Below are 19,094 nucleotides of genomic sequence, written 5' to 3'. Positions count from 1 at the left end.
ACTTAACCTGAGGGGTTTCATACCCATTAATATGAGCAATCTGCCATTTCCATGCAATCTGTATACTTTCTTGAAGATTACTATATTTTGCGGTTCAGTTCAATCTGTACACTTCTGCATAATCACCAGGCCTACGTGAAAGGAAATCCACTTTTATAGGCACCCCAGTTGCCTTCTTACAAGCTTCCACGAACTCCTTCACTGATCTACCTGATCTCGAAGAACACAGCTTGAGAAACAATAACTTTTCGGCAATTGAATATAATGTTGAAAAAAAAATAATGGCAATGAAGAAGAAAATTATAAAAATATATCAATGTAGGCTTGAACACGAAATTAATCTCGTTGTCCTCAAACGTTATTTGCCTCATTTCCAATGTTTTTTAAAGGATTTCTAGCAAATAGTTTATAGGATTAAACAAGCATTGGCAAGAAGAACACCAAAAAGCAAAGGTATTTCTTCACAATGAACAAGTGAAGTGAACAAGTGAAAAAAGGAAGGATTATGTGATTAATTTTCTCAATATTGGAAGTATAATTTGGGGATAAATTTCAATGGAACTCAATATATCATTCTTGCATTTGGATCACCTATTTATAGGCCTTGGCAAGTTTTTCACGAAATGGTGCAAAATAAGGATGAAAAACCACCAATTTCAAATAAAAACGGTCAAAACGATTAGTTTTTGATAACCATGCGACCGCATGAGTTATAGCCATTCGGTCACATGGTTATAGCTTCGCCAGCCCTCCCATTCTCGAAGGGCCTCATGCGACCGTATGGGTTAATCCATGTGGTCGCATGGTTAAGCCACTCTTTTTTTCTTTTTTTTCCCCCTTGATTTTGAACAACAAATAAATTCCAACAATCCCCTACTTGTTCAAAATCTGGATTAATCACATAATCAAATGTCAACACTTATGCATAAGAATTAGATATCTTTTGATTTGAATTTATTCATAGTGTAAATCTCATAAAGTATTATTAGAATTCCAAGTGGTTAGTGTGCCTTGAACCAGTTATTCTTTGTAACAATACCAATGAAATCACACACACAGGTGTTAAGCTTTTCACTAGTTCCTCTAAATCACTTAGTACTAATATGACCTTGCACTTATCCTATTTTATTGAACTTTTAAAGAGAGAAAACTCCAACTCTCTAATGAGACGGCACCACCTCAAAGTTCACATAGGTGAAGTTCTTCCAGTATCTTTGTTACTTTTATAGATACTTGTACTCTGTATTGAACTTCATTAAGAGTTTATTTTAACTCATCCCTCCAACAGTAACAACCAACACTATTTTCCAAAGATAGTATTAGATATATTTAATATTGTTGAATCCATCCACTTATCGAATAACTTGTTGTTACCTCTTGAACCTATATATATACTAGTTTAGTATATTTTAGTGATGTTGCAGTTATTGGTGGATCTATTTGAGAAGTTTTAATCCCATTTTATTTGATATTGATCTCACTAACTCATTTGTGAGAGGTTTCGTAAATGGATCAGCTAAGTTCTTACTAGACTTAACAAATGTAAGAGAAATTACTCCATGTTTGATTAATTTCCTTACATACTCGTGTCTTAGACTTTTGTGTCTAGACTTTCTATTATATACTTCATTATATGCTCCAGCTAGAGTGACTTGACTATTACACAAGATAGGTATAGAAAAAATATCCTTTATATCTAAAGGTATTTCATATAATAAATCTCTTAGCCACTCAGCTTCTTTCCCGGTTTCGACCAATGCTACAAACTCTGATTTCATAGTTGAATGAGTAATACAAGTTGTTTCTTATACTTCCAAGAAACTGCACCTTCTCCAAGAGTGAATATCCAGCCTGAAGTAGGTTTATTCTCTCTTGCACTCGCTATCCAACATGCGTCAGTATATCCTTCCAAGATTTTAGGAAATTTTGTATATTGTAGCCCAAGATTTTTGGTTTTCTGTAGGTAATCAAGAACCCTACCGATGGCCTTCCAATGTTCTGAACTTGGATTGCTAGTAAACCTACTTAGTTTACTTACAGCAAATGCTACATCGGGTCTTGTACATTGTGATGCATACATAAGACTTCCAATTGCATTTGCGTATTCTATTTGTGCAATTGCTCTACCTTCATTCTTCATCAATTTAATATCTAGATCTCCAGGAGTGTTAGACTCCTTAATATTCAAATGTTTGAATTTGTTTATCACACTCTCAACATAGTGTGATTGACTTAATGTAAAACCCCCACTATCCTTTTTAACTTTGATACCAAGGATAGTATCAACTTCTCCAAGATTCTTCATTTTGAAAGTAGAGGATAGAAACAAGTTTGTTTCTTTGATCCTGTCTATATTATTGCTAATGATTAGCATATCATCAACATATAGACATACTAACGTGAATATATTATCATTAACTTTCGTGTAGAGACATTTATCTACCGAATAGTGATTAAATCCATTTGACATTATTTTAGAATCAAATTCCTCATGCCACTTTTTGGGAGTTTGCTTTAGTCCATATAAGGATTTAATTAATTTGCACACTTTATGTTCATTTCCCGCTAGAACGAACCCTTCTGGTTGTTCCATATAGACCTCTTCTTCGAGATCTCCATTTAGGAACGCTGTCTTGACGTCCATTTGATGAATATGTAGATCATAAATGGATGCTAACGCAAATAAGATTTTGATCGAGGTTATCCTAGCTACAGGTGCATATATGTCAAAGTAATCAATTCATTCTCTTTGACGATACCCTTTAACCACTAATATAGCCTTGTAGGTATTAAGAGATCCATTGGAATTGTATTTCTTCCTAAACACCCACTTGCAACCCGTAGCCTTAGATCCTTCTGGCAAGTCAACTATTTTCCAAGTGTTATTTGAAATAATAGAATCCATTTCATTGTTCATGGCTTCTTTCTAGAACATGCAATCTTTAGATCGCATCGCTTCCTTAGAAGTCTTAGGACCACTTTCCACTTAAAGAACAAAGGGAATGTTTCTTATAACATCCTTCCTATCTCCTTCTACTAAGTAAAAAGAAATAAGTTGGGGATCCATTTCATCTTATCCTAAGTTCTTTTACTTCTTCGAGGTTCAATTTCAACATCTTTTATGGATGTCTCTTCTGGTGAGCTTCTAGAGATTGAAATATCCTTATTATTTTTTTTTTCAGATTTCCTAGTCACCATTATATCGAATTCCACATCTCTTGATTCTATTATAACATCTATTTCTAGATTTAATAATCTATAGGCTTTGCTGTTGAGAGCATATCCCACAAAAGCACAAGGGATACCTCTAGGACCTAACTTGATTCTCTTAGGATCCATATTCTTACAATAGGCAAGGCACCCCAGCACCCCCACACTTTAAAATAACTAATATTTGCTTTTCTATTTTTCCAAATTTCATATGGAGAAATTTTATTCTTTTTCATAGGAATCTTATTTGTTATATGGCAAGCACTAAGTAAGGTTTCACCCCATAGGTTAAAGGGTAATTCAAAATTTAACAACATTGCATTTATCATTTCTAAAAGAGTTCTATTCTTTTTTCTGCTAATCCATTTTGTTCCTGTGTTCTAGGTGCAGAAACTTGATGTATTATTCCATTTTGTTTACAAAACATGTTAAATGCATTAGAAAAATATTCCCGACCTCTATCACTTCTTAAAGTCTTTAATTTTCTTCTTAATTAATTTTCAACTTCAATCTTATAAGTCTTAGAGGCACTAAAGGCTTCATCCTTATGTTTTAATAAATACACATAGGTATATCTAGAACAATCATCAATAAAAGTAATAAAATATCTATTACCACCTCTAGTTAACATTCCATTCAATTCACATATTTCGGAATGAACAAGTTCAAGTAATCTTGTTGTTCTTACTACCTATGAAATGACTTCTTAATCATTTTTGATTTAACACATGTTTCACGTTTTTTCAAGTTGTCAATATCACATTGTATTAATCCACATTTAATCATTATTTTCATAGTATTAACTCCTGTATGTGCTAATCCACCGTGCCATAAATTGAATGAATCAGTAACATACGCAAAAGATTTAATTTTATTTAAGTTATCCTCAATAGTACATAGTTTGACCATTCCTTCGGTGGAATAAACCTTTCCAACAAAGTGCCCATTATGGGTTAATACAAGCTTTTCAGATTCAAAAACAGATTAATTCCAGGTTTTCCCAAGAGTACACCACTTGCTAAGTTTCTATTCATTTCCGGTATATGCAAGACATTTGTCAAAGTGATCTTCTTTCCCGAAGAGAAAATGAGTTCCACATTTCCTTTGCCAATCACTTTTGATCTTCCTTCATTTTCCATTTGTATCTCTTAATTGTCTTCAATGTCATAATAAGTTTTGAAGAGAGACTTATCATAACATACATGGATTGTAGCGCATGTATCGTAGCACCAGCCCAGAACTTTGCCTTGGATTGCATTGATTTCGCTCACCGTGGCGATAATCTCATCAACAGAGTTCACTTGTCCTTCCTTCTTTTGTTTTTTCCTATGTCTGCAATCCTTAGCATAGTGTCCCAATTTTCCACAAACATAGCAAGGTCCTTTGACTTTGTTTTTGAACTTTCCTTGATCCTTTCTAGGACCATGAAATTTTCCTTTCTTTTTAAATTTGTTGGAGTTGTCCACATTGTTAACAACATTAGCCTTTGAAGTGCCATCATAAGAATTTTCAATCTTATTTCTTGCCCTTGATTCTTCCTCAATATGAAGATGTTTTTGTATGTCTTCCAAAGAAAAATTTTTGGAATTGTGAAAAATCTTCTTTCTATATCCTTTCCAGGAACCAGGAAGTTTAGCAATAATTGCTCCCACTTGGAAAGTTTCGGGAAGTTAGATTTTCGCCGCTTTCAGTTTGTTTACAATTATTTGTAACTCATGTACTTGAGGCAATAACGGTATATTATCCAAAAATTTGAAATCAAAATACTTAGATATTAAGAACTTTTTGGTATCTTCCTCCTCGGCTTTGTATTTGCTTTCTAGCGCGTACCAGATTTATTTTGTCGATGTAGTGTTGGTGTAGAGATCGTAGAGGCGATCGGATAATGCATTTAGGACATGGCCTTGGCATATCAATTCGTCCTCTTCCCATTTCTTCCTTTCTACACAAATTTCTTGGTTTCCGTACGCTAAAAAGTTTTAAGTTAAAAAAATGATATTTTCAAATAACCGAACGTCCAAACCCTCAAATAAAAAAAATTATTTTAACACGTAAAGGGTTTTTAGACGCTATTTCTTTATTTAGTGGCAACTATTTCAAACTGCAAAGGGTTTTGAACGTGCTTACGTTATTGCGGGAGGCGATTGTAGGAGCAACTGTTCTCAGTCCAACGAATAAATTTTATTTCAAGTAAATGACATTAAATTTGTTTGGTCTTTTTTTTTCCTTGCGGGTTGGGTTTCTATACACTAAAAAGTTTTAAGTTAAAAAAATGTTATTTTCAAATAATCGAACGTCTAAACCCGCAAATCGAAAAATTTATTTTAACACGTGAAGAGTTTTCACACTCTATTTTTTAATTTAGTAGCGACTATTTCAAAATGCAAAGTGTTTTGAATGTGTTTATTATTGCGAGAGGCGATTGTAAGAGCAACGACTCTAATCTATGTGAAGTGGGAAAAAAAATCTTGCGATGAACCCAACATTGGATTGATCGAACCCAACGTTGGGTTCTCAGACCAACGAATAAATTTTATTTCAAATAAAAGACATTAAATTAGTTTGGTCTTGTTTTTTATTTTTCCTTTTTTTTTTCCCTCGCGAGTTGGGTTTCCATACACTGAAAAGTTTTAAGTTAAAAAAATGTTTTTTTTCAAATAACCAAACGTCCAAACCCGCAAATAGAAAAATCTATTTTAACACGTAAAGGGTTTTCATATGCTATTTTTTGATTTAGTCGCAACTATTTCAAAATGCAAAGGGTTTTGAACGTGTTTACATTATTGCGGGAGGCGATTGTAGGAGCAATGGCTCCAATTTATGTGAGGTGGAAAAAAAAATCTCGTGATGAACCTAACTTTGGGTTCTCAGTCCAATGGATAAATTTTATTTCAAGTAAATGACATTAAATTTGTTTATTCTTTTTTTTTTCTTTTTCCTTTTTTTTCCTCTTGAGTTGGGTTTCCGTACACTAAAAATTTTTAAGTTAAAAAAATGTTATTTTCAAATAACCAACCGTCCAAACCTGTAAATAGAAAAAATCATTTTAAAATGTTAATGGTTTTCAGACGCTATATTTTAATTTAGTAGCAACTATTTTAGAATGCAAAGGGTTTTGAACGTGTTTACGTTATTGCGAGAGGCATTTGTAGGAGCAACTGTTCTCAGTCCAACAAATAAATATTATTTCAAGTAAATGACATTAAATTTGTTTGATCTTTTTTTTTTCTTTTTCCTTTTTGTCCTCGCGAGTTGGGTTTCCGTACACTAAAAAGTTTTAAGTTAAAAAATTGTTATTTTCAAATAACTGAACGTCCAAACCTGCAAATAAAAAAAATTATTTTAACACGTAAAGTGTTTTCAAACGCTATTTTTTTAATTTAGTATCAACTATTTCAGAATGCAAAGAGTTTTGAACGTGTTTACGTTATTGCAGGAGGCAATTATAGGAGTAACTGTTCTCAGTCCAACGAATAAATTTTATTTCAAGTAAATGACATTAAATTTGTTTGGTCCTTTTTTTTTCTTTTTCCTTTTTTTTCCTCGTGAGTTGGGTTTCCGTACACTAAAAAGTTTTAAATAAAAAAATAATATTTTCAAATAACCAAATGTCTAAACCCGCAAATAGAAAAAATTATTTTAAAACGCAAAGGGTTTTCAGACGTCATTTTATAATTTAGTAGAAACTATTTCAAAGTACAAAGGATTTTGAACGTGTTTACGTTATTGCGGGAGGCGATTCTAGGAGCAACGACTCTAATCTATGTGAAGTGGGAAAAAAAATCTTGCGAAACCCAACGTGGGATTGATCGAACCCAACGTTGGGTTCTCAGACCAACGAATAAATTTTATTTCAAGTAAATGACATTAAATTTGTTTCATCTTTTTTGTTTCCTCACGAGTTGGGTTTCCGTACACTAAAAAGTTTTAAGTTAAAAAATGTTATTTTCAAATGACCGAACGTCCAAACCCGCAAACAGAAAAATATATTTTAACACGTAAAGGATTTTCAGACGCTATTTTTTTGATTTGGTAGTAACTATTTCAAAACGCAAAGGGTTTTGAACGTTTTTACATTATTGTGGGAGGCGATTGTAGGAGCAACGGCTCTAATTTATGTGAGTTGGGACAAAAAAAAATCTCGTGATGATCCCAACTTTGGATTCTCAGTCCAACGAATAAATTTTATTTCAAGTAAATGACATTAAATTTGTTTGGTATTTTTTTTCCTCGCAAGTTGGGATTCCATACACTAAAAAGTTTGAAGTTAAAAAAAGTTATTTTCAAATAACCCAACATCCAAACCCACAAATAGAAAAATTTATTTTAACACGTAAAGGGATTTCAGATCCTATTTTTTGATTTAGTAGCAACTATTTCAAAATACAAAGGATTTTGAAAGTGTTTACATTATTGCGGGAAGCGGTTGTAGGAGCAACGACTCTAATTTATGTGAGGTGGGGAAAAAAAATCTCGCGATGAACCCAACGTTGGGTTCTCAGTCCAACGAATAAATTTTATTTCAAATAAATGACATTAAATTTGTTTGGTCTTTTTTTTCCCTCTCGAGTTGGGGTTCCGTACACTAAAAAGTTTTAAGTTAAAAAAATGTTATTTTCAAGTAACCGAACATCCAAACCTGCAAATAGAAAAAATCATTTTAAAACGTAAAGGGTTTTTAGACGCTATTTTTTAATTTAGTAGCAACTATTTCAAAATGCAAAGGGTTTTGAACGTGTTTACATTATTGCGGGAGGCGATCGTCGGAGCAACTGTTCTAATATATGTGAGTTGGAGGAAGAAAAATCTCGAAGAACGTAATGTTGGGTTCTCAGGCCAACGAATAAGTAAATGACAATAAACTTGTTTGGTCTTTTTTTTTCCTCTCAAGTTGGGTTTCCGTACACTAAAAAGTTTTAAATTAAAAAAAATGTTATTTTCAAATAACCTAATGTCCAAACCCGCAAACAGAAAAAATTATTTTAAAACGTAAAGGGTTTTCAGACGCTATTTTTAAATTTAGTAGGGACTATTTCAAAATGCAAAGGATTTTGAACGTGTTTACGTTATTGCGAGAGGCGATTGTAGGAGCAACTGTTCTAATAGATGTCAGTTGGAGGAAGAAAAATCTCGAAGAACCTAACGTTGGGTTCTCAGTCCAACGAATAAAGTTTATTTCAACTAAATGACATTAAATTTGTTTGGTCCTTTTTTTTCCCTCGCGAGCTAGTTTTCCGTACACTAAAAAGTTTTAAACTAAAAAAATACTATTTTCAAATAACTGAACGTCCAAACCGGCAAATAGAAAAATTTATTTTAACACGTAAAGGGTTTTCACAATCTATTTATTAATTTAGTAGCAATTATTTCAAAATGCAAAGGGTTTTGAACGTGTTTATGTTACTGTGGGAGGAAATTGTAGGAGCAACGGCTCTAATCTATGTGAAGTAGGAAAAAAAAATCTCGCGTTGAACCCAACGTTGGGTTCTCAGACCAACGAATAAATTTTATTTCAAGTAAATGACATTAAATTTGTTTGGCCTCTTTTTTTCCTCGCGAGTTGGGTTTCCATACACTAAAAAATTTTAGGTCAAAAAAATGTTATTTTCAAATGACCGAACATCCAAACCCGCGAATAGAAAAATTTATTTTAACACGTAAAGGGTTTTCAGACGCTATTTTTTGATTAAGTAGCAACTATTTCAAACTGCGAAGGGTTTTGAATGTGTTTACGTTAATGCGGGAGGCGATTGGAGAGCAATGGTTCTAATTTATGTGAGGTGGGGAAAAAAAAATCTCACGATAAACCCATCGTTGGGTTCTCAGTCCAACGGATAAATTTTATTTCAAGTAAATGACATTAAATTTGTTTGGTCGTTTTTTTCTTTCTCCTTTTTTTTCCTCGCGAGTTGGGTTTCCGAACAGTAAAAAGTTTTAAGTTAAAAAAATGTTATTTTCAAATAATCGAACATCCAAACCCGCAAATAGAAAAAATCATTTTAAAACGTAAAGGGTTTTCAGACGCTCTTTTTTAATTTAGTAGCAACTATTTCAAAATGCAAATGGTTTTGAACATGTTACGTTATTGCGGGAGGTGATTGTAGGAGCAACCGTTCTAATATATGTGAGTTGGAGGAAGAAAAATCTCGAAGAACCTAACATTGGGTTTTCGGTCCAACGAATAAATTTTATTTCAAGTAAATGACATTAAATTTGTTTGGTCATTTTTTTTTTCCTTTTTTTTTCCTAGCAAGTTGGGTTTCCGTACACTAAAAAGTTTTAAGTTAAAAAAATGCTATTTTCAAAGAACTGAATGTCCAAACCCGCAAATAAAAATTTTTATTTTAACACTAAAGGTTTTCAGATGCTATTTTTTAATTTAGTAGCAACTATTTCAAAAAGCAAAGGGTTTTGAAGTATTTACATTATTGTGGGAAGAAATTCTAGGAGCAACTGTTCTCAGTCCAACGAATAAATTTTATTTCAAGTAAATGACATTAAATTTGTTTGGTCTTTTTTTTTTCTCGCGAGTTGGGGTTTCAGTACACTAAAAAGTTTGAAGTTAAAAAATGTTATTTTCAAATAATCGAATGTCCAAACCCGGAAATAGAAAAAATTATTTTAACACGTAAAGGGTTTTCACACTCTATTTTTTAATTTAGTAGTAACTATTTCAAAATGCAAAGGGTTTTGAATGTGTTTATGTTATTGCAGGAGGCGATTGCAGGAGCAGCGGCTCTAATTTATGTGAGGTGAGAAAAAAATATCTCGTGATTAACCCAACGTTGGGTTTTCCGTCCAACGAGTAAATTTTATTTCAAGTAAATGATAGTAAATTTGTTTGGTCTTTTTTTTTCTATTTCCTTTTTTTTTGGTCGTGAGTTGGATTTCCGTACACTAAAAAGTTTTAAGTTAACAAAAATGTTATTTTCACATAACCGAACATCCAAACCAGCAAATAGAAAAATTTATTTTAACACGTAAAGGATTTTCAAACGCTATTTTTTTATTTAGTAGCAACTATTTCAAACTGCAAAGGGTTTTGTATGTGCTTACGTTATTGTGGGAGGTGATTGTAGGAGCAACTGTTCTCAGTCTAACGAATAAATTTTATTTCAAGTAAAACACATTAAATTTGTTTGGTATTTTTTTTCCCACGCGAGTTGGGTTTTTGTACACTGAAAAGTTTTAAGTTAAAAAAATGTTATTTTGAAATAACTAAATGTCGAAATCCGCAAATAGGAAAATCTATTCTACCACGTAAAGGGTTTTCAGACGCTATTTTTTGATTTAGTAGCAAATATTTCAAAATGCAAAGGGTTTTGAAAGTGTTTGCGTTATTACGGGAGGCGATTGTAGGAGCAACGGCTCCAATTTATGTGCGGTGGGAGAAAAAATCTCGAGATGAACCCAACGTTGGGTTCTTAGTCCAACGAGTAAATTTTATTTCAAGTAATTGACATTAAATTTGTTTGGTCTTTTTTTTCTTTTTCCCTTTTTTTCCTTGTAAGTCGGGTTTCAGTAAACTAAAAAGTTTTAAGTTAAAAAAATGTTATTTTCAAATAATCGAACGTCCAAACCCGCAAATGGAAAATTTTATTTTAACGCGTAAGGGGTTTTCACACGCTATTTTTTGATTTAGTAGCAACTATTGTAAAATGCAAAGGGTTTTGAATGTGTTTATGTTATTGAAGGAGGCGACTGTAGGAGCAACGACTCTAATCTATGTGGAGTGGGAAAAAAAATCTCGCGATGAACCCAACGTTGGGTTCTGAGTCCAACGAATGAATTTTATTTCAAGTAAATGACATTAAATTTGTTTGGTCTTTTTTTTTTCTTTTTCCTCGCGAGTTGGGTTTCCGTACGCTAAAAAGTTTTAAGTTAAAAAAATGTTGTTTTCAAATAACCGAACATCCAAACCAGCAAATAGAAAAAAATATTTTAACACGTAAAGGGTTTTCAGATGCTATTTTTTTATTTAGTAGCAACTATTTCAAAATGCAAAGGGTTTTGAACGTGTTTACATTATTGCGGGAGGCGATTGTAGGATCGACTCTTCTAAGTCCAGCGAATAAATTTAATTTCAAGTAAATGATATTAAATTTGTTTGGTCTTTTTTTTTTCTTTTTCCTTTTTTTTTCCACCCGAGTTGGATTTTCGTACACTAAAAAGTTTTAAGTTAAAAAAAATGTTATTTTCAAATAACCGAATGTCCAAACTCGCAAATAGAAAAATTTATTTTAACTCGTAAAGGGTTTTCACACTCTATTTTTTAATTTAGTAGCAACCATTTAAAAATGCAAATGGTTTTGAACGTGTTTACGTTATTGCACGAGGCAATTGTAGGAGCAACGAGTCTAATCTATGTGGAGTGGGAGAAAAAAAAAATCTCACGATGAACCCAACGTTGGGTTCTCTGTCCAACGAATAAATTTTATTTCAAGTAAATGACATTAAATTTGTTTGGTCTTTTTTTTTCTTTTTCCTTTTTTTTTCCTCGCGAGTTGGGTTTCTGTACACTAAAAAGTTTTAAGTTAAAAAAATGTTATTTTCAAATAACCCAACGTCCAAGCCAGCAAATAAAAAAAATTAGTTTAACACGTAAAGGGTTTTTAGACGCTATTTCTTTATTTAGTAGCAACTATTTCAAACTGCAAAGGGTTTTGAACGTGCTAACGTTGTTGCGGGAGGCGATTGTAGGAGCAACATTTCTCAGTCCAACGAATGACTTTTATTTCAAGTAAATGACATTAAATTTGTTTGGTCTTTTTTTTTCTTTTTCCTTTTTTCACCTCGCGAGTTGGGTTTCCGTACACTAAAATGTTTTAAGTTAAAAAAATGTTATTTTCAAATAATCGAACGTCCAAACCCGCAAATAGAAAAATTTATTTTAACACGTAAAGGGTTTTCACACTCTATTTTTTAATTCAGTAGCAACTATTTCAAAATGTAAAAGGTTTTGAACGTGTTTATGTTATTACGGGAGGCGATTGTAAGAGCAACGGCTCTAATCTATGTGAAGTGGGAAAAAAATCTCGCGATGAACCCAATGTTGGATTGATCAAACCCAACGTTGGGTTCTCAGACCAACGAATAAATTTTATTTCAAGTAAAAAACATTAAATTTGTTTGGTCTTTTTTTTTCCTTTTTCTTTTTTCTTTTCCTCGCAAGTTGTGTTTCCATACACTGAAAGGTTTTAAGTTAAAAAAATTTTATTTTCAAATAAACAATCGTCCAAACCCGCAAATAGAAAATTTTATTTTATTTCAGACGCTATTTTTTGATTTAGTCGCAACTATTTCAAAATACAAAAGGTTTTGACAGTGTTTACGTTATTGCGGTAGGCGATTGTAGGAGCAACGACTCCAATTTATGTGAGGTGGGAGAAAAAATCTTGAGATGAACCCAACGTTGGGTTCTCAGTCCAACGAATAAATTTTATTTCAAGTAAATGACATTAAATTTGTTTGGTCTTTTTTTCTTTTTTCTTTTTTTTTTCCTCACGATTCGGGTTTCAGTACACTAAAAAGTTTTAAGTTAAAAAAATGTTATTTTCAAATAACCTAACGTCCAGACCCGCAAATAGAAAAATTTATTTTAACGAGTTAAGGATTTTCACACGCTATTTTTTGATTTAGTAGCAACTATTTTAAAATGCAAAGGATTTTGAACGTGTTTATTTGATTGCGGGAGGCGATTGTAGGAGCAACGGCTCTAATCTATGTGGAGTGGGGAAAAAAATCTCGCGATGAACTCAATGTTGGGTTCTCAGTCCAACGAATAAATTTTATTTCAAGTAAATGACATTAAATTTGTTTAGTCTTTTTTTTTCTTTTTCCTTCTTTTTTTCATCGCTAGTCGGGTTTCAGTACACTAAAAAGTTTTAAGTTAAAAAATTGTTATTTTCAAATAACCGAACGTCCGAACCCGCTAATAGAAAAATTTATTTTAACACGTAAAGGGTTTTCACACTCTATTCTTTAATTTAGTTGCAACTATTTCAAAATGCAAAGGGTTTTGAACGTGTTTATGTTATTGTGGAAGGCGATTGTAAGAGCAGCGGCTCTAATTTATGTGAAGTGGGAAAAGAAAAATCTTGAGATGAACCGAACGCTGGATTGATCGAACCCAATGTTGGGTTCTCAGACCAATGAATAAATTTGATTTCAGGTAAAAGACATTAAATTTGTTTGGTCTTTTTTTTCTTTTTCCTTTTTTTCCCCTCGCGAGTTGGGTTTCCGTACACTAAAAAGTTTTAAGTTAAAAAAATATTATTTGCAAATAGCTGAACGTCCAAACCCCCAAATAGAAAAAATCATTTTAAAACGTAAAGGGTTTTCAGACGTTATTTTTTAATTTAGTAGCAACTATTTCAAAATGCAAAGGGTTTTGAACGTATTTACGTTATTGCGTGAGGCAATTGTAGGAGCAACAGTTCTAATATATGTGAGTTGGAGGAAGGAAAATCTTGAAGAACCTAAAGTTGGGTTCTCAGTCCAAAGAATTAATTTTATTTCAAGTAAATGACATTAAATTTGTTTGGTCTTTTTTTTTTCTTTTTCATTTTTTTTCCTCGCGAGTTGAGTTTCCATACAGTAAAAAGTTTTAAGTTAAAAAAGTGCTATATTCAAATAACCGAACATCCAAACCCGCAAATAAAAAAAATTAGTTTAACACGTAAAGGGTTTTCAGACGCTATTTTTTAATTTAGTAGCAACTATTTCAAAATGCAAAGAGTTTTGAACGTATTTACGTTATTGTGGGAGGCAATTCTAGGAGCAACTGTTCTCAGTCCAACGAATAAATTTTATTTCAAGTAAATGACATTAAATTTGCTTGGTCTTTTTTTTCTTTTTCCTTTTTTTTCCTCGCGAGTTGCGTTTCAGTACACTAAAAAGTTTTAAGTTAAAAAAATGTTATTTTCACATAACCAAACTTCCAAACCCGCAAATAGAAAAAATTATTTTAACACGTAAAGGGTTTTCACACACTATTCTTTAATTTAGTAGCAACTATTTCAAAATGCAATGGGTTTTTAACTAGTTTATGTTGTTGCGGGAGGCAATTGTAGGAGCAATTAATGGCTCTAATTTATGTGAGGTGGGGGGAAAAAAATCTCGCGATGAACCCAACGTTGGGTTCTCAATCCAATGAATAAATTTTATTTCAAGTAAATGACATTAAATTTGTTTGGTCTTTTTTTTCCTTTTCCTCACGAGTTGGGTTTCAGTACACTAAAAGTTTTAAGTTAAAAGGATGTTATTTTCAAATAACCAAACGTCCAAACCCGCAAATAGAAAAATTTATTTTAACACGTAAAGGGTTTTCACACTATTTTTTTAATTTAGTAGCAACTATTTCAAAATGCAAAGAGCTTTGAACGTGTTTATATTATTGCAGGAGGTGATTGTAGGAGCAACGGCTCTAATTTATGTGAGGTGGGAAAAAAAAAATTTCGCAATGAACCCAACGTTGGGTTCTTTGTCTAATAAATAAATTTTATTTCGTGTAAATGACATTAAATTTGTTTGGTCTTTTTTTTTCTTTTTTCCTTTTTTTCCTCACAAGTTGGGTTTACGTACACTAAAAAGTTTTAAGTTAAAAAAAATGTTATTTTCAAACAACCGACGCCCAAACCAGAAAATGGAAAAATTTATTTTAACACGTAAAGGGTTTTCACACATTATTTTTTGATTTAGTAGCAACTATTTCAAAAAGCAAAGGGTTTTGAATGGGTTTACGTTATTGCAGGAGGCGATTGTAGGAGCAACGACCCTAATTTATGTGAGGTGGGAAAAAAATCTCTCGATAAACCCAACTTTAGGTTCTCAGTCCAACGAATAAATTTTATTTCAACTAAATGACATTAAATTTGTTTTGTCTTTTTTTTTTCTTTTTCCTTTTTTTTCATTGCGAGTTGGGTTTCTGTACACTAAAAATTTTTAAGTTAAAAAATTGTCATTTTCAAATAACCAAACGTCCAAACCAGCTAATAAAAAATTTATTTTAACACGTAAAGAGTTTTAAGACGCTATTTTTTAATTTAGTAGCAACTATTTCAAAATGCAAAGAGTTTTGAACGTGTTTACGTTATTGAGGGAGGCGATTGTAGGAGCAACTGTTCCAATATACGTGAGTTGGAGAAAGAAGAATCTTGAAGAAATTAACGTTGGGTTCTCAAGCCAACGAATAAGTTTTATTTCAAGTAAATGACATTAAATTTGTTTGGTCTTTTTATTTTCTTTTTCCATTTTTTTCCTCGCGAGTTGGGTTTCCATACAATAAAAAGTTTTAAATTAGAAAAATATTACTTTCAAATAACCGAATGTCCAAACCTGCAAATAGAAAAAAAAATTTAAAATGTAAAGGGTTTTCAGACGCTATTTTTTAATTTAGTAGCAACTATTTCAAAACGCAAAGGGTTTTGAATGCGTTTATGTTATTGTGGGAGGCAATTGTTGGAGCAACTGTTCTAATCTATGTGAGGTGGAAAAAATAAAATCTCGTAGAACTAAACATATGGTTCATCGAGACCAACGTTGGGTTCTCAGTCCAACGAATAAATTTTATTTCAAGTAAATGACAGTAAATTTGTTTGGTCTCTTTTTCCCTTTTTTTTCCTCGCGAGTTGGGTTTTCGTACACTTAAAAGTTTTAGGTTAAAAAAATGTTTTTTTTTTCAAATGATCGAACGTCCAAACTCGCAAATAGAAAAAATTATTTTACAACGTAAAGGGTTTTCAGACGCTATTTTTTTTAATTTAGTAGCAACTATTTCAAAATGCGAAGGGTTTTGAACGTGTTTATGTTATTGCGGGAGGCGATTGTAGGAGCAACTGTTCTAATCTATGTGAGGTGGAAAAAAAATCTCGCCGAACCGAACGTTGGGTTGCCCAACAAATAAATTTTATTTCAAGTAAATGACTTTAAATTGGTTTGGTCTCTTTTTTTTAACACGTAAAGGGTCTTGAATGTGTTTACATTATTGGGGGAGGCGATTGTAGGAGCAACGACTCTAATCTATGTGAGGTGAAAAAAAAAGCTCGCTATGAACCCAACGTTGGGTTTATTGAACCCAACGTTAGGTTCTCAATCCAATGAATAAATTTTATTTCAAGTAAATGACATTAAATTTGTTTGGTCTTTTTTTTCCTTTTTTTTTCCTCGCGAGTTGGGTTTCTGTACACTAAAAAATTTGAAGTTAAAAAAATGTTATTTTCAAATAACCGAACGTCCAAACCCACAAATAGAAAAATTTAGTTTAACACGTAAAGGGTATTCCCACTCTATTTTTTAGTTTAGTAGCAACTACTTCAAAATGCAAATGGTTTTGAACGTATTTATGTTATTGCAGGAGGTGATTGTAGGAGCTACGGCTCTAATTTATGTGAGGTGGGAAAAAAAAATCTCGCGATGAACCCAACATTGGGTTCTTAGTCCAACAAATAAATTTTATTTCAAGTAAATGACATTAAATTTGTTTGGTCTTTTTTTTCTTTTTCCTTTTTTTTTCCTCGCGAGTTTGGTTTCCGCACACAAAAAAGTTTTAAGTTAAAAAAATGTTATTTTCAACCGAACGCTCAAACTAGAAAATGGAAAATTTTATTTTTAACACATAAAGCGTTTTCACACTCTATTTTTAATTTAGTAGCAGCTATTTCAAAATGCAAAGGGTTTTGATCGTGTTTACGTTATTGCGGGAGGCGCTTGTAGGAGCAACGACTCTAATCCATGTGAAGTGGGAAAAAAAATCTTGCGATGAAAACGTTGGGTTCTTAGACCAACGAATAAATTTTATTTCAAGTAAATGACATTAAATTTGTTTGGTTCTTTTTTTTCCTCGCGAGTTCGGTTTCCGTACACTAGAAATTTTAAGTTAAAAAAATGTTATTTTCAAATAACCAATCGTCCAAACGTGCAAATAGAAAAAAATTATTTTAAAACGTAAAGGGTTTTCAGACGCTATTTTTTAATGTAGTAGCAACTATTTCAAAACGCAAAGGGTTTTGAACGTGTTTATGTTATTGCGGGAGGCGATTGTAGGAGCGACGTCTCTAATCTATGTGAAGAGGGAAAAAAAATCTCGCGATGAACCCAACGTTGGGTTCTTAGTCTCACGAATAAAATTTTATTTCAAGTAAATAACATTAAATTTGTTTGGTCTTTTTTTTTTCTTTTTCCTTTTTTTCCCTCACAAGTTGGGTTTCCGTACATTAAAAAGTTTTAAGTTAAAAAAATGTTATTTTCAAATAACCAAATGTCCAAACCCACAGATAAAAAAAATTATTTTAATACGTAAAGGGTTTTCAGACCCTATTTTTTAATTTAGTATCAACTATTTCAAAATGCAAAGGGTTTTGAACGTGTTTACGTTATTGCGGGAGGCGATTGTAGGAGCAACTGTTCTAATATATGTGAGTTGAAGAAAGAAAAATCTCGAAGAACCTAACGTTGGGTTCTCAGGCCAAGGAATAAATTTTATTTCAAGTAAATGACATTAAATTTGTTGGGACACTTTTTTTTTCTTTTTCCTTTTTTTTTCCTCGCGAGTTTGGTTTCCGTACTCTAAAAAGTTTTAAGTTAAAAAAATATTATTTTCAAAAAATCGAACGTCCAAACCCGCAAATAGAAAAAATTATTTTAAAACGTAAAGGGTTTTCAGACACTATTTTTTAATTTAGTAGCAACTATTTCAAAATGAGATTAAACCACAATTCATACACTTTATTTCAAATATCCAAGTGAACACAACAGAATGAGATTAAACCACAATTCAACATTAGAATTGATTATCCATAAGCATATTCAAGATTCATAATATCGCCAAGTACTGATCTTAAACGTAATAAAGGAATTCTTTACCTGGTTTATAGTTTTCAAAGCTTGCGAATTTTTAGAAGCAATTTCAGAAAAAAAACATGGGTACCTAACAATGAAGAAAATTGAACATAAATATGGAATCCTAACGCTTCATTTAATCTATAACTGAAACAAATTTAACCACATATGAAAGACTTCCTTTCCATATCCTATTGCCAATCTTCCAATGTCCAGAGGTAGAGATCACCACGAGCAAAAACAAAAGTAGACCAAAGGAAATAAAGAGAGACTCAACAGAATTTTCACATATTAGATAGGAAAAGGAAATAAATGACCTTAAATTTGTTTGGTCTAGTTTTTCTTCTTTTTCCTTTTTTTCCCTCGCGAGTTGGGTTTTCGTACACTAAAAAGTTTTAAATTAAAAAATGTTATTTTCAAATAACCAAACGTCCAAACCTGCAAGCAGGAAAAATTATTTTAAAACGTAAACGGTTTTCAGACGCACTTTTTTAATTTAGTAGCAACTATTTCAAAACGCAAAGGGTTTTGAACGAGTTTACGTTATTGCGGGAGGCGATTGTAGGAGCAACTGTTCTAATCTTTGTGAGGTGGAAAAAAATTCTTCCAGAATTGAACGTTGGGTTCATCGAGACCAACGTTGGGTTCTCAGTCCAACGAATAAATTTTATTTCAACTAAATGACATTAAATTGTTTGGTCTTTTTTTTTCCATTTTTTTCCTCGCGAGTTGGGTTTCCGTACACTAAAAACTTTTAAGTTAAAAAAATATTACTTTTAAATAATTGAACATCCAAACCCGCAAATAGAAAAATTTATTTTAACATGTAAAGGGTTTTCAGACGCTATTTTTTAATTTAGTAACAACTATTTCAAAATGCAAAGGCTTTTGAACGTGTTTTCGTTGTTGCGGAAGGTGATTATAGGAGCAACGGTTTTTATCTTTGTGAGGTGGAAAAAAATAAAATCTTGCGACGTTGGGTTCTCAGTCCAATGAATAAATTTTATTTCAAGTAAATGACATTAAATTTGTTTGGTCTTTTTCTT

This window comes from Olea europaea, chromosome 13 (assembly GCF_002742605.1).
Source record: "Olea europaea var. sylvestris chromosome 13, O_europaea_v1, whole genome shotgun sequence".
NCBI lineage: Eukaryota > Viridiplantae > Streptophyta > Magnoliopsida > Lamiales > Oleaceae > Olea > Olea europaea.
Note: the sequence above shows the minus strand (reverse complement) of the source record.